The 4,879-nt window shown below is 48.9% G+C and overlaps 2 long non-coding RNA genes across 2 annotated transcripts in view; one reads left to right on the forward strand and one right to left on the reverse strand.

Moving 5' to 3' along the window:
• The window catches only part of LOC135408637 (uncharacterized), an 89,771-nt gene extending 85,369 nt beyond the window's left edge, over window positions 1-4,402 (reverse strand). Inside the window, exon 1 of the long non-coding RNA XR_010427740.1 lies at window positions 4,293-4,402. This is a non-coding gene — a long non-coding RNA (uncharacterized LOC135408637). The remainder of the gene's footprint in view (window positions 1-4,292) is intronic.
• The window catches only part of LOC135408630 (uncharacterized), a 154,986-nt gene that overhangs the window by 98,419 nt on the left and 51,688 nt on the right, over window positions 1-4,879 (forward strand). The window contains exons 9-10 of the long non-coding RNA XR_010427729.1: window positions 919-1,169; window positions 2,257-3,827. This is a non-coding gene — a long non-coding RNA (uncharacterized LOC135408630). The remainder of the gene's footprint in view (window positions 1-918; window positions 1,170-2,256; window positions 3,828-4,879) is intronic.

The raw sequence follows: 4,879 nt of genomic DNA on the forward strand, positions 1-4,879 counted from the left end.
TGTGGGTGCTGGAGCAGAGGCCTCTGTGATTTATGGTCACCCTGAAAGGTTGCAAGGGCAGCAAGTTCTGACTGCAGGATGAGGTGGCAAACAAAGTGCAGTGGTCCAGAGAAAAGCTGAGGCTAAAATTGGTGCTGTGCCAGAGCAGCCTCGTGCAGTGCTTGTTGCTGTCCTGAGTGTCCCATTGCAGGGGATATTCCCAAGGGGGCCTTGTGCTGGGGAACACTGGGGGCAGTTCCCTTTCCCTGGGCAGGGCAGGCAGGGCACGTTTCCCCCCTCGAGGGTGGCTCCACAGTCCCCCCCTGTGCCCTGGGAGCGTGGCAGAACACCTGGAGCCACTGTCCTTGTCAGAGAGGGCAAAGGGATGGTTGGATGGGGGAGGGAATGGGTCAGGGAGTACAAGCACCATTAGAGTGAGTAGGGCAGCACATGGAAAGGAAGGGGGGAGTTAATCCAGACAAAATCCAAGCACCTGCCCAACCTGTGATATTTTTAGGAACTCAGAGGTGCTGTGGTCCCCAGGAAGTATTGCCCAGGACTAGGCAGGGGACTTCAGGCTTGGTCACCCCCAGAGCAAGTCTCCAGGGGCAGGCAGTGGGGAGGCAGCTCTGCTGGTGAGGATGGGGTTATTTTCTCTGCTTTATTTTGTCTCCAGAGATATTCTGCCCATTAATCCAAACTGACTCCATCTCCTAACTCTCTGAAGAGGTTTTCTGCTTTTTGTGGGAGGGTAAGGTTTGGATTCTAACTATAGAAGAGCCAACAAAATAAAGGCTTCATGGCAAAGAAATGGTGTCTCCCAAACTCTTTGTACTTCAAATAGATGCCTTTATTCTTTTTTCTTATTGCTATTCTCAAGGTGTTTAATACCCTGTCTACAGTTATTTATTTTGGCTTCTCTTTTTTTATTTGTTACAGAGTTGATGTGACTGACTTCTTTTTGAAATGCAGCAGTGCTCTCAAGGGTATTTCCCCCCCACTCCTGGGCTTGTGCAGGGCTGTTGAGTCCGTGTGTGCCACTGTTCTTGTCCCAGGGGGACCGAGTGACATTTGGAACCAAACCTGGGTCCTTGGGACCGAGCCCAGACCTGATCCTGTTCATGAACCACAAGGGCTGAAACTGTTCTGCAAGCCCAGTTTGCAGAGCAGGAGCTTTGCAATACTCAGCAGTGAGCAAAGGAATTCATTTCCCCTGGCAATGTTCTGGGAAGGTTCTGTGTGTGCCAGCCCTGCTTCCTCCCCAGTGTGCCAGCCCTGCTTCCTCCCCAGTGTGCCAGCCCTGCTTCCTCCCCAGTGTGCCCTCCTTTGTGCTCCTCTGCCTCAAGGCCAGGGCTGGCTGGGCACTGCCCTTGTCCAGGCAGGAGTGCCCGTGGGCAGTGGGTTTGTCAGCAGTGGGCACAGCTCCCAGGGGCTGTTCTGGCTGGGCACTGCCCTTGTTCAGGCAGGAGTGCCCGTGGGCAGTGGGTTTGTCAGCAGTGGGCACAGCTCCCAGTGGCTGTTCTGGCTGGGCACTGCCCTTGTTCAGGCAGGAGTGCCCGTGGGCAGTGGGTTTGTCAGCAGTGGGCACAGCTCCCAGGGGCTGTTCTGGCTGGGCACACGTTTGCACAGGTTACTGCAGTCCCAAGGACTTGGCTTGGGGCTTTTCAGGAAGGGCCAGAAAGACTTTCTTTTGCCACTTCTGCCATTCCTGAAAGTGAAATCTCTGCACTGAAACTTCTCTTAATAAACTGTCCAATTTTTTTATTCCCCCCAGAGTGAAGCTCCCAATTTTGGATGCCAGGGTGCTGCCAGCTTTATTTGCCCAGCTGGAACAGTGTCTGTAGAGGTACCCAGTGTCTCCTGTCCTTGTCCTTTCTCAGTTGGGAAGTGAGCTGCTCTCCTCCCCTCTGACTCTGCCCTGGTCCCCAGCACCTGCTGATTTCAAGAGAGCAGCATCTTAGGCCAAAGGTGTTCCTGCCCTTTCTCTGCTCCCCCCTCCACCCACGGCCCTGGCAGGGAGAGCCAGCTCTGAGCTCCCAAATCTGCAGTGCCCAGGCAGATGCCCCGGGGCAGCTGAGAGCTCTGCTGGGCTCACACTGGCAGCTTTGCTTCTCCATTGGCTTGGCTGGTTCCTGTTAGGAGAAGGTTTGTTGTTTTTCCTCCACTGTAATAATTCAGGGAAATCCTGAGATATGATTTAAGAAAGAAAGTCATGAACTATTGCAATAAATGTGAATCTGAGAGTGCCTAAAAGCTGTTACTGAATTCCATTTCCAGGGACTGTCCTGGTGGGGATAATCCAGAACTGCAGCTTTGATGTTTAAAAAGGAGCCTGTGCTACTTCTTGTTTCCTGTGCTGGGCTTTCCTTGAACAGTGCCCAGGGAGGGGAGCAGCAACAGCTTCACTTGGAAGTGGACTCTGGTTTTTGAGAACATCCTAAGCTCAGTGTGGTTTTGGTATCACTAAGTACTTATTTTATTTGCCATTTGTCTTAAATTGTATACACCTTTGAAGTGCCAGCTGTGTTTTGAAGACATTCTTACAGTTGTTTCAAGTGAAATTTGGACTGTTACACATTTAGAAGGAGATGATTTTCCTGTGAATAAACTACTAAAACAAAGGGGGGAGTGAGGAAAGCCAAGCTCAGGAGATAACCTTACCAACTGGTTTGGGAAGTTGTTTACCTAAATAGCCCAAATTGGTTGGAGCTGCAGCACAAACAGGGGGGAGAAGGAGAGGGTTTGTGTTTTGACAGTTCTTGAAGTTTTTTGCAGGGACTACTGCCAGGTTCTCTTTGAAGTCCCAACCCCATTAGCATGGGGAAATGTGTGTTTGGCTTTAGAAATAGGAGTGTGTATTTCCCTTTGAACTAGAGGAATGTTTCTATGTCTTTGAATTTTAAATTGCACATGAAGCAGAAATATGTTTGTGTTTTACAGGTTATATTTTCATGAAAATAGAAATGCATCATTGGATCTTACTCCTCTGAGGGCAAACCACCAGCCTGATCATTCCTTAGTCCCTCAAACCCAGTGCCATGAGCTCAGAGGGGTGTTTGGGTGCAAATGTGCTGAGTGCTGGTGGCCCCGGGAGATGTGAGCAGCTGGAAATGTGTGTGTGTGTGCAGAGTTGGGCTGGAGCCCTTGGGATTTGGCTCCCAGATCCCCCCCCAGCCTTCAGGAAAACCAGAGGGCACCGAACCCTGAGGGAAGGGAGTCCCATCTGCAGAAGGGTTTTTAGGTTGGGGAAAAGCTCCAGAACAAAGCCTGGGTTCCAAACACCTTCAGCAAAAGTCAAGGAGCACAGACCCTGAAGTCATCAAGTTCTGGAGTTTGGTTCAAACCATTTGCTTCTCAGTCAGTTTGAATGAAGTGTTAAAAGGAGAACTTAAATAAGGTTAATTTCTGATGGAGAACAATGGGAAGAAGTGAAGTGGTTTAAGTTCATTAAACATGTTTTCTATCAGTCCATGGTTATTTAATTGAGCATTGTTTGGAATTGTTCTTTTTGCATTTGTTCCTGGTGTGCTTTTCTCTGTCTGAGGGATGGTTGGAGGTCTTTCTGATTGGTTGGATGTTTTTAATGTCAGTGCTAGACTGGGGTGGACAGTCATTGTAACATGATTTAGAGTTTGATGCATTTTATTCTGTGTGCCCTGTTTGATGTCTTGTGTTCAGCGAGTGCCTGGGCAGAGTTTGGCCCAAGCCTTTGTTTTTTGGGTGAAAACCCAAAGGGGAATTGTAGCTGCAGCTTTGCCCTTGAGCTGCAGCTGGAGCCAAAGAACAAGGAAAACCTCCCTGGGGAAGGAAGGGGGAGCCAGAGAAGAAAAGCAGCTGCAGCCAGAAAGGTGGGTTTGGGGGGGAGAAGAGCTGCTGGGACCCAGCAAGGGGCTCTGGAGGGCTCTGGGGTCCCTCTAGGGGCTCTGGGGTCTCTGTAGGTGCTCTGGGGTCCCTATAATGGCTCTGGGGTCCCTATAATGGCTCTGGGGTCCCTGTAATGGGTCTGGGGTCTCTATAGGGGCTCTGGGGTCCCTCCCATGCCCTTGAGAGGAGCTGCTGCCGCCCCAGCAGAGGCAGAGGAGTCGCTGCCCAGATCCAGAACTCCCTGAGAGCTGAACTGGGGCCGTGTGGGGCCAGAGGGGAGCAAAGGGAGGGATTTGTTCCTAATAAAAGAAATAAAGTTTGGGGCATTTTTGGGGTGATTGGGGTGAGTTTCTGGTCATTTCTTGGGGTTATTTTTTGTGAGTTTCTGGTCATTTTTGGGCGAGACTTGGGTGAGATTTGCGTCATTTTTTGGGGATGATTTTGGAGACTTGGGTCATTTTTTGGGGAGATTTGGGTCAGTTTTGGGTCATTTTCTGGGGTTATTTTTGGTAAGTTTCTGGTCATTCTTTGGGCAGATTTGGGTCAGTTTCTGGTCATTTTTTTGGGGGAGATTTGTTTGAGTTTCTGGTCATTTTTTGGGGACATTTGAGTGAGTTTTGGGTTATTTTTGTGGGTTATTTTTTGTCAGTTTTGGGTCAGTTTTGGGGTGATTTGGGTGATGTTCTGCTCATTTTTTGGGGTGATTTCTGTCAGTTTTGGATCATATTTTGGGGAGATTTGGGTGAGTTTCAGGTCATTTTTTGAGGTGATTTGGGTCAGTTTCTGATCATTTTTTGGGATTATTTTTTGTCGATTTCTGGTAATTTTTTGGAGAGATTTGGGTCGGTTTCTGCTCATTTTTTGAAGATTTGGATGAGTTGGAGGTCATCTTTAGCGGTTATTTTATGTCAGTTTCTGGTCATTTTTCAGGGAGATTTGGGTTACTTTCTGGTCATTTTTTGGGGTGATTTTGGTGAGTTTTGAGTCATATTTTTGGAGATATTTGGGATAGTTTGGGGTTGTTTTTTTGGGGAGA

This window comes from Pseudopipra pipra, unplaced genomic scaffold (genome assembly GCF_036250125.1).
Source record: "Pseudopipra pipra isolate bDixPip1 unplaced genomic scaffold, bDixPip1.hap1 HAP1_SCAFFOLD_54, whole genome shotgun sequence".
NCBI classification, from domain to species: Eukaryota; Metazoa; Chordata; class Aves; order Passeriformes; family Pipridae; genus Pseudopipra; species Pseudopipra pipra.